At 50.3% G+C, this 11,412-nt stretch overlaps 1 pseudogene; it reads right to left on the bottom strand.

Annotated features, from left to right (window-relative positions):
• Positions 1–11,412, bottom strand: part of LOC120383794 — a 118,286-nt pseudogene that overhangs the window by 35,299 nt on the left and 71,575 nt on the right.

Raw genomic sequence — 11,412 nt, 5'->3', positions numbered from 1 at the left:
GGTAGAGTGCAGCTCCGTTATGCTACACTGTCCCCCACAGGCATTCCCGAGGCTGCTCTAACTGATCCCAAGACTGCAGCCAGTGCAGACTGGCCCTCCGAATCAGAGAGTTGTGATCAGCTTCCTGACACCCCAACTCACCTGTGCTCAGTGGGGTTCAGCACATGAAAGAATTTGGCCCAAAATACATTAATATAGGATATTCATTAAAACAAAACTCAAGCCTGGAGATTCAGACTAAAAATTCCTCCAGTGTCCTCTTTCCAGGGCCTTGGAGCAATGGCTGTCTAGAGAGTCCTTGCTAAGTGATTAGTGTCGTGTACTGAAAACTGTGTAAATATTACAAGCTGACACTTGAAATTACAAGTGTCACTTTAAATACTGAGGGGATTCCTGGTCCTACTTGCAGGCTAAAGGGCTCTGTAGGGAACGTGCATCTGGGTCTTCTGCAGTCAGTCTGCAAAGAGCCAGCCTACAGCAGGATGGGTTTGCTTCTGCCTTAGGGAGCAGCCTGCTTTGTCTCTCTCTGTATTTGGCTGTTAGAGTTCTGGATTATTAGAAATAAAGCAGTGTTACATTGCAGCCTTTCAGGAAGAGTATTTAATTATCCGTGTGTGTGTTGTGAACATAACAATCAGGTAATACTGGGCATATCATAGACTAACCAGAAGTACAGCACTATGAGACCTCAGATGAATAGTGCTTTACAAATACAACATTCTTACTATTATTCGATAGTAAACAAGGTATTTGGTAGATGATAATACATAAAATCACAACCTTTTTCTTTAAAAATTAAGGTGCTCTTAGGTAAGATTTTGTTTCTGCATATTTTGGGCCTGAACTTTTATTGCTGGTATTTTGAGATGTAATCTAAGTAGCAATGCTCAGACCATACCCAGGGGTCTCTTGTGCTAGTCAGGAAAAATGACTTTATTACCCAGATTCTCATAAATACTCAGAACCCACAGCTTTACCTGAGAACAAAGGAGAATTCCCTCCCCCACTCACACTGAGAACTGTGATCCTCACACACACACACACACACACACAGATACAAACATAAATACTCCTGCTGGAAGGTTGCAGTGTATCATGACTCTATGTTTTAGAATCCAGAATCTGAATACACAAGAACCCCAGAACAGAGAGGGAGGCACCTCCCTAAGGCTGTGGGCACAATTCACCCCATCTTGCCTTACAGTGGCTCATCTATAGCCACAGATAGCATGCAGCACGCTGGGGTGTAAATCCACCGTGCACCTGCCTACTGCACACTAACGGGCTGTGTTCACCCTGCTGCACTGCACTAAAAGTTCCGTGGTGCACTTTGATCTGTTCCCGTTTCAAAGTGGGGTAGATCAAAGCACACCGTGGAATTTTTAATGCATGTAGCAGGGTCCACACAGACAGTTAGTGCACACCAGGTTAGTGAGAGGCAGATTTACATCCCAGCTTGCCACAAAATAACTGTTCCTGTAGACAAGCCCTGATTCTGCTCCCATGCTTTGCTAGAGCCCTCTAGCCTGGAAACAGGACCTGGAACCTCCCTCTCCTAAAGTGATAGCTTGCAATTCCAACACAGTCCTCTCTATACTACAAGAACAAAGGAGAATTCCCTCCCTCAGCCCCAATGAGAAGAAGGATGATTGCTGGATGCTGAGATGTCATGAAAATCTGGCCAATGGCATCCCAGCCTGCAAGGTGCTAAACACCCTCAGCTCCTACTGGAGTCAAAGGGTATGTCTACACCAGGGGTTGGCAACCTTTCAGAAGTGCTGTGCCAAGTCTTCGTTTATTCACTCTAATTTAAGGTTTTGTGTGCCAGTAATACCTTCTAAAAATGTTAAAATGTCTCTTTCTACAAGTCAATAATATATAACTAAACTATTGTTGTATGGAAAGTAAATAAGGTTTTTTAAATGTTTAATTTTAAATGAAACTTCTTAAATTAAAATGCAGAGCCCCCCGGACCAGTGGCCAGGACCCGGGCAGTGTGAATGCCACTGAAAATCAGCTCGCGTGCCGCCTTTGGCACATGTGCATAGGTTGCCTAAACTGTAATTAGACACCAGCAGCTGGTCCGTGCCAACAGACTCAGGCTCATGGGATCAGGCTATGGGGCTGTTTAATTGCAGTGGAGACATTCAGGCTCAGGCTGAAGCCTGAATTCTGGGACTCCCCCACCTTACAGTGTCCCACAGTCTGGTCTCCAGCTCAAGCTCGAACATCTAAACTACAATTTAATAGCACCTTAGCTTGAGCCACTTAGCCTGAGTCAGCTGGTTTCGGCAGCCATGGGTTTTAAGAACTGAGGTTGCTCAGAACTTTACAAGACGTGCTCAGCACCTAGAAGGTTCAGGCCAATAAACAGGAGACACAATGATAAATACTCTCTGCCCATGTCTGCAGGGTCTCAGTCTATCCATGTGCGAAACAGATGGGCACTGACCTGCTATGGAAATCGCTGACTCTCTCTCCTGGTTGAGTCGGGGATTCCTGAAACAGCAGGACACTTTCTGGTTGGACTTTTCCATTATAACAATGGCAATCTCTGTTTGAAACAGGCCATCAGCCTCTTGGGATATTTTTTCGGAGGCGGATGGTAAGATCTGCCCCTGGAGATCTCTCCACTGAGCCTTGGGCTCCGGGTACCAGCCAGATGATCGACAAACAACCCGGATCCCTCTGTCCTGATGTCCCACCACAGAGATGTCAGGAGCAGAGCCCAAACCTACAGATGAAATAAATGAACTTGTGATAATCCTGCAGTGCCCAGTAGTGAGCCAAATGCTTTATTACACTGTTATCAAAAGATATTTCCTATTAAACTAATAACCAAATGTGAGTCCATGTGTGTGGTTAGTCAGTTAATCTGGTCAGATTCTTATTTGATATACAGTAAAGTTAATGTTAATGTCGGGGCTTCTCTATGCACAAACTTGCTCCAGTTTAGTTAAATTGGTTTAGTTAATCAAGTGCAAATCCCTGTGTGAACACTCTTAAATCAGGAAGGAATTGACCCAAGCAAAATCAATATGTCATTTCCAAACTCATTTAGGAGTGACCACACAGAGCTTTGCACTAGTTCATCGAAACCAGTGCACATGTATGTGTAAACAAGCCTTACATTAATTAACAAATAGGGGAGTTCAGGTTGCCTTGGCACGGCCTTGTACCCTTCTAGAGTGCAGAAGTGCATAGCAGAAAACTGATACCTCTGAAAGCCAGGAAATGCTCTCAGCAAAACAGAAACACAAACATTAGATAAAAGGAATACCAGATTAAGGTCACGCCTCACACACCAGATCACACTTGTTTTTTTTTTTTATTACCTATTAGCTAAACTGAAATAAAATTATCTTAATCTGAAGCAAGTCTTGTACCTTACCCAAAGGTGTGAATTCAAACTGATTTCATTATTGCAGGGTCAGTCTGTGTGAAGAGAGGCCCTTAGATGGTTTGGAAATTTCACACAGACCATCCTAGAGAGGGAAACAATCTACAAGGAGAGACAAAGAGGGATGGGTGTCTGGAGCCCTCCCGCTCGGATTCTTGACCAGAAGAGCACAGGCTGCGGAGTCCTCTCCCAGAAGGGACGTGACTCATAAGACTTTGGTCCGACAGACTCATGGGAAATGCCCAAGAGCCACAGACAGAACTGAGATTAAAGGGCCTAAAGTGAAAATTATGTAACCCCTCCCACCCACCCTGTGCTTCTGTGGCTGTTCCTTTTAAACAGTTCACTGATTCCAGCTAATCGGAGACTAGCAGGTGTAAGGTCTGAGGCCCTTTCCTGCCGCCATATTGTAAGGTCTGAGCAGGGCCGACCCTACCTATGGTGGTTGTCATGGAGTGTGGGGGAGTCAGAGCCCCGCACCCCCCACTTCCTCTGATTCACTGTGACTCTCAGCCAGCCAGTAAAACAGAAGGTTTATTAGATGACAGGAACAGAGTCCAAAACAGAGCTTGTAGGTACATACAACAGAGGACCCGCTCAGTCAGGTCCATCTCGGGGGCAGGGAGCCTAGACCCCAGCCCTGGGTCTCCCTCCGTTTCCCCACCCAGCTCCAAACTGAAACCCTCTCCAGCAGTCTCACCCAACCACCACCATCCCTGGCTCCTCCTCCAGCCTTTATCCAGTTTCCCGGGCAGAAGGTGTCACCTGGCCCCAGCCCCGTCCTGGCTCAGGTTACATGCTCAGGTATCCTCCCTCAGGTGAAGTCACACCCTGATATCCCATCACCAATGCAGACAGTATCAGTAAAACTCCCACGCAACATTCCCAGGTCAATCTTCCCCACTCTCTATTCTGTCACAGTGGTGCCCTATGCAGCCTGAGCACCTGCACCCCCCCTCCCTGTGGGGGGAGCAGCTGCTCCACGAGGGGGGTGCTGCGCTCAAGGGCTGCAGGGTGCAGGGTCAGGACCTGTTGGGGGCAGCAGCAGAGCAGGGAGGCCCAGGGCAGTGCAGGGGATTAGCAGGGGGCCTGGCGCCGGCAGCAGGAGTCGGGCCCATCCCCCCGCACTCACCATCCCCCCGGGCCCATCCCCCCAGGCAGTGGGAAGCAGATCAACCTGGTCCCAACCCGCTCTGCTCCCCCAGCTCCCAGCCCTGTTGCTCTGGAACTGCTCCCCACAAAGCCAGTCAGGACTTTGGGGAGCCTCCTCTCCCTTGGAGCAGACTGTTTTCGGGGCAAGAAGCTCACACAGCTTCCACCTTCCTAGGTTTGACCTTGGAGCATTCAGCATATGCCCCTCGGTGCGCTTCCCACAGCGAGTCCGCCAAGGTGGGGTTCTGAGGAAGCCAGAGGGTCCTGCACCCCCACTTCGCAGTCAGACGTGACTCTTAGCCAGCCAGTAAAACAGAGGTTTATTAGACGACAGGAACACGGTCTAAAACAGAGCTTGTAGGTACAAAGAATGGGACACCTCAGCCGGGTCCATTCTGGAGCCCAGCGAGCCAGACAACGCTGTCTGCACTTACTTCCCATCCCCAGCCAGCTCCAAACTGAACCCCCCTCCAGCCCCTCCTTTCTTGTCTTTGTCTCTTTCCCAGGCCAGGAGATCACCTGATCTCTTTGTTCACCTTTAGCTATTCCCTTGCAGGGGGGAAGGGCCCCAGCCATTTGTTGCCAGGATACAGAGTGCCAGCCATTTATGCACACTGGAGACTTAAGAAATCCATAGGGGAAACTGAGGTACCCACACAGTATTCAGAGGAAACATTAAGAATAGTCCCACTTCATCACATCTCTCCCCTCTTCGAGACTGAACTGAGTGAGGTCACTTTAGCTGGTGACCTAGAGAAGTTCAAACCCACCAACATTCCCATGAATGCCCCATCACCTCTCCCATTCTTTGGTGGGAGTTACACCAGGTCCTTCCAGTTTCATACCCTCTCGTAGGTCTTTTGTGCTTGATGGCGCTTCCAGGCTGCATGTGGGAAGGTTTATGCAGCCCGTACCCTTTTGCCACCCCAATACCGTGGGGTTTAAACTGAGATTGGGTCTTTTCCCAGTGCTCCAGTTCAGAGGGCTTCAATTCAGGCTCTCTTGGTTAAGAGCCCCCATCTTGACCTTGGCCACCCTCTGAACAGATGTCTCTGTCACCAGCAGCTCGGCATCAGCCCCTTGCATTTGACGCCGCCACATCGGAGGGGAGTGGTCAGTATACACAATAAAGTGCCGCCCAAACAGATTCAGCTGCAGCTTTCTAAGGGCCTGCATCATGGCCAGGCATTTCTTCTCTGAGGCTGCATAGTTCTGCTCCCAAGGCAGCAGTTTCTTGCTCACCTTGCAATGAGGTGTCTCCCCATCTCAGCATTGGCTTGCATCAGCACCATGTCCAGCCCTGCATCTGAGGCGTCGGTGAACACTGCAAAAGGCTTGGCAAAGTCTGGGATTACCAGATTTACCAGGCCCTGGATTAGTGCACAGAGAGCCCTCTGGCACTGCTCGGTCATAGCTCAGGGATGGGGGCAGCTAGGGGGCTAATGTGGGGTACAAACCTCCAGTAGCACCCCATCTTCCTGGACTTGTTTCTTGGTCTGGGGAATGGGCCAATCTCTGATCATCTCCACCTTGCACTTTTCAGCTTTTACCGTCAGTCCTGCCTCCTTGAGGCAGCCCAGCACCCTCTTCATCTGGGACACATGTTCCTCCCAGGTCTGGCTAAAGACACACATGTTATTGTACGCCAGGGCCAAGTTCTCCATCCCCCTCAGCTTAATATCTCCCCAGGCCTAGGCATGGGGTAGGCATCAGACATTGTGAGGGCTTTAAGCTTCCGATAGACCCCACAAAACCAAATAATCCTGTCTTCCTTGGGGACTAGCCCCACGGGTGAGGACCGTTGGGTGTTGAATGGCTGGATCACATCTAAAGCCAGCATGTCCAGCTTTTGGGCTGCTTTCCCAGTGACTCTGAATGGGGAACACCTGATGGAGAGATTGGCTCCCACTCAGGGAAGAGATCTACCAAGGGGTCTTCCTCCTCCTCCTCCCAATCCTCCCCTTCCAGGTCCCATCCCCTCACTTTCCTCCCATACAGCAGCTCGACAGGGAAGAACCTTGTGGATTCCTGGGGCACCACCAGCTGCCTCCCGATTCCCCACAGTTCTACTTCCCTCCCTCCTGCCAGCCAGGTCATTTGCATTTTCACTGGCCATTTCCATCTTAGCCAATTTGTTCCTGGGATTCAAATTCAAATCCTTGGCCATTACAGGAGTGGGGCCTGGATCCTGTGCCAAAGAGAGACAGTCATCCCATGACAGGACCTCACAGCTGATATCCTGGAGACCCTTAACTACCAGCCAGCCTGACTTCTCCTGTGTCTGCATAGAGATCTGGGCCATAGGCAGGGTGAGGGCCTTTATCCCAGGGACCTTCACCCAGGATTCCCAGTCCCTCAGCATCTGCGGCTGCATCACCCGGGGTCTGACAACAGTTCTCTCTGTCCCAGAGTCTCACCACCCCAGTCACCCCCCCCCCCCATTGACCACCACCTTCCACTCCCACTGGGGGTCCGAGGGGCCTGAGCCCAGGAGACACCATGCCAACATATAGGCTGGGGCCAGGAGTGGGAGCCTATCCACCACTCCACCCATCTGGCTTACAGCATCTATGGCCTTTGGACCCAGCAAGGGAGCTAGATACCGGGGCTTTTCCGCAGGGTCCTCCAATCCAAATCACCCAGCCTGCTCGAAGGCAGTGTGGTGGGCATCCACATCCCCCGCTCCTTAACCAGGGGCAGCAATTTAGTGTTGAGGTTCCCTGCAGAATTGGCAGCCTGGGGTCTATCCCCACTCCCCCCTGGGAAGCCCCCTATACCTCTCTGCTCCACCATCGCCAAGCCATGCTGTTGCTTCTTCTGCAGCTTTTTCTCAGGCTCTTGCTCTCTCACATGGTCCTCTTGCTCTCTCGGACTCAGCTCCAGTCTCATCTGTGTCCAACCCCCCGATGGGGAACCCAATCGTGAAGACCCCCATCCAGTTGGGGACCAGACTCTTGAGGATGTCTGGCTACTGCTCCTGCTGCTTCCAGATCCTCCTGTAGTCCCCTCTGGGTCAGGAATCTGCTCCTTAGAGCAGTCCCAGTCCTCCAGTTGCAAGATTATCTGGCCTTGGTGAACTTCCCAATGCGTAACCCCATCTTTGTGCACAGGATTACAATGTCCTTCTTAAAGAGATGGTGATAGGCCATCACACCGTTGTTCCCAAGTTGCTTTGGACTCAGAGGCCCATGTGCTCTCAGCTCCCCCATGTGCCAGCCCTTCTCATGGTCACCACCTCTTTGCCAGGGTCGAGCTTCAGACTCCTCCGCCCATGGGACTGCTCGCTGCAATCCCCAGGGGAATCCTGTCACTGCAGAAGTCCTTCTCTCTCCCAGGGTCAAGTGGCAGGCTCTTCCGCCCCTGAGACTCCTCGCTGCAGTCCTCAGGGGGACCCCGTTACTCCAACAATCCTTCCTGCTGGTCACACACTCCCAGAGGTTAATCGCTCCCTGGAACCGTACCTCTCTGAGCCTTCAGCACGCCTGGTCCCCATCCCCCCTTCATTTTACTGCTCCCCAGTCACTTACTGCAAGAAGCGCCATTCACGGGGAGCAGTATATCCCACCTCTGACACCAGTTGTCATGGAGTCCTCAGGTGATGCTCTGGAACTGCTCCCCACAAAGCCAGTCAAGATTTTGGGGAGCCTCCTCTCCCTTGGAGCAGACTGTCTTCAGGGCAAGAAGCTTACACGGCTTCACCTTCCTGGGTCTGACCTTGGAACATTCAGCATATGTAATGATAAGAATGTGTCTAGATTTAGGAGTGTTATATCCTTGGGGGCAGCCGGTTTAGGAAGAAATCACTTGAGGCCAGGGAGCAGACAGCTAACAAAACTACCATTTTATTTACAGACATAGAGCTAACCCAGCCGGCCGAAACAGGCTGAGCTATCCCATAATAATCTAACTCAGTTGTCATAGCAACAAAAACCATGACAACCAAATACACAACATATTCCTCCCCCCCCAATAAGAACATCCCCTAAATAAAACACACACTAGACTAGAGAAGGAGGGTAGACTGCCTCCATTCCCAGCTAAACCCTGGGGATTATTTTGCCCCATAACTGTGGGTTCGCCCTAGCTAAAGATCCAGCCGATGAGGAGGCCTTCTGTCTCTAGGTGGATTACGGCGAACTTCTGGTGTTGTTGCACCTGAAAGTACCATGGGCTCAGGGTCCGCAGCACGAACGGGTGAGGAGGTGGTATCAGCTCATGCTGGGCAAAGGGGTATCTCAGCCGGCGGCAGTAATGGAGGAGAACAGTCAGGAACAGGTGATTCGTGATTCGATGTCTCACTAGGAGAGGTGAAGTCAGACCCCTCAACTGCAGATGTGTCCTGAGGACTGGCATGACCTGGCAACAGCTGATCTACATGTTGCCACCAGGTAAGATTCTCTGCAGTCCGGACTGTGTAGGAAACAGGTCCTGTTTGAGTGATGATTGTGGCAGGGACCCATTTAGCTCTGGAAGTATAATTCCGAGCCAAAACTGGCTGTCCCGGGCTAAAGGTTCGGTCTTTTGCTCTGGGTGCCCGTCTGATGACTTGATATTGCTGCTGATGTTGCGCAATTTGTTGGGGTTCAGAAGGTTTCAGCAGATCAAAGCAAGTGCGCAGCTGTCGTCCCATCATTAGAAAGGCCAGGGATGCCTGGGTCGTAGCATGAGGTGTGTTTCTGTAGGAAAGTAAGAAGGTATCCAGATGCTTTTGAATGGAGTGTTGTCCCCTTGCTGATGTCAAAGCGTGTTTCATTGTCTGCACAAATCTTTCAGCTAATCCGTTGGTGGATGGATGATATGGTGCTGACGTGATGTGGTGTATCCCATTTGCCTTCATAAAATTTTGAAATTCCTGAGAGATGAACTGCGATCCGTTGTCGCTCACAAGTTGTTCTGGCAGACCAAAACGACTAAAGAGTCCTCGTAGTTTTTGGATAGTACTCTCTGCAGTAGTGGCCTGCATTATAGAGACTTCTGGCCATTTAGAATGGGCATCTACTGCCACCAAGAACATGCTTCCTTCAAGGGGGCCAGCGAAGTCAACGTGAATATGTTGCCACGGGTTTTCAGGCCAGTCCCATGGGTGTAGGGGTGCCCACTGGGGTGCATTCCTCACACTCTGACATGACATACAAGCTTTTGCCTTCTCTTCAATAGCACTGTCCAATCCAGGCCACCAAAAAGAGCTTTGTGCAATTTCCTTCATGCGCACTATTCCACAGTGACTGGAATGGAGCTGTTCTAACATCTGTGATCTCAATGGTGGTGGAATAATGACACGTCTCCCCCACAACAAACAACCAGATTGGACCGATAACTCCGTCCTCCTGGACATGTAGGTAACAAGGTCGGGTGAGACCGGAGAGGTTTGTTGAGATTTTCCATGCATCACCAGGTCCATAACTTGGGACAATACTGGGTCAACGCGAGTTGCCTTCTTTATCTGAGTAGCAGTGATGGGTGTATTCTCTACCTGTTCAAAGTAGAAGATTTCCTTTTGGGCACTATCTTGATGTTTGACTGGCAAAGGCAACCTTGAGAGGCCATCTGCATTGCTGTGCAGAGTGGATTTCCGATATTTGATTTCATATGTGTGTGCTGAAAGTAACAATGCCCAACATTTCATACGACTAGCAGCTAATGGGGGAATGCCTGTGTAGGGTCCAAAAATTGACATCAGAGGTCGATGGTCTGTGAGAAGAGTAAACTTTCACCCAAACAGGTACTGATGAAATTTCCAAATTCCAAAAACAATTCCTAATGCCTCATGTTCGATTTGGGCATAGTTAGTTTCTGCTTTGCTTAGAGTGTGTGAAGCAAAAGCAATTAGGTCTCTCTTCTCCCGAAGGCATAATATGTGACACGACTGCTCCCACTCCATAAGGAGAGGCATCGCAGGCCAATTGCAGGGGTAAGGACGGATCAAAGTGCGTTAGAACTTCAGAATTTAGCAATGCATCCTTAGCTTTGTTAAATGCAACATCACAGTCCACTTCCAGGCCTTGTTCTGCCCAAGGAGCTCATGAAGTGGTTTTAGCAGTGGGGCTAACTGTGAGATGAACTTTCCATAATAGTTCAGTAGTCCTAAAAACGAGCGCAGCTGGCTTACATTTCCAGGTGGGGGAGCCTCCACAATAGCTTTAACTTTTGCAGGGGCCTTATGAAGACCTGCAGAATCAATGATGTGTCCCAAATATTCAACAGAGGGCTTGAAGAATTCACACTTGTCTTTGCGAACTCGTAGGCCATACTCTTCCAGTCTGTGTTCTGTGAAGGCCAACAGATAAGCTTATGGATGAGAACGTTTTCTAACACGCTGAAATGTAATGTTTTAAATAACTGCTGCTGGGAAGGGAGGGGTGAGGGGGAAAACCGAACAAAAGGCTTACACAAACAAGGGGGGTATAAATGCTGGGATCCCGCCTGCGCGCGGGTGTGCAGGATTTGAGAATGCTTTTCTCCCTGGCACCATATTTGGGGCCCAAATAAACCTGGTTTTGCTTCTCCACCCTGGTGTGATAATTAGTGCGACGCACACCGGGCAACGAACCCTGCTGTTGCTCCGCCTCGGGCTCTTTGAGCCGGCAACACCTTGACTTCTACTTCCTTCTGTTACTGGAGCAGCACCGGGATCCCATCCATCGTCGCCACTTGTTATATCCTTGGGGGCAGCCAGTTTAGGAAGAAATCACTTGAGGCCAGAAAGCAGACCAGGGCCGCCCAGAGGATTACCGAATTACCGCCAAAGCGGGACCCGCCGCCGAAGTGCAGCCCGGTCTTCGGCGGCAATTCTGCGGCGGGGGGCGTCCCCACCTCGGGTCTTTGGGGCACTTCGGCGGCGGGTCCCGGAACGGAAGGGC

Source organism: Mauremys reevesii, linkage group 15, assembly GCF_016161935.1.
Source record: "Mauremys reevesii isolate NIE-2019 linkage group 15, ASM1616193v1, whole genome shotgun sequence".
NCBI lineage: Eukaryota > Metazoa > Chordata > Testudines > Geoemydidae > Mauremys > Mauremys reevesii.
This window is presented reverse-complemented; position numbering and strand designations above follow the sequence as displayed.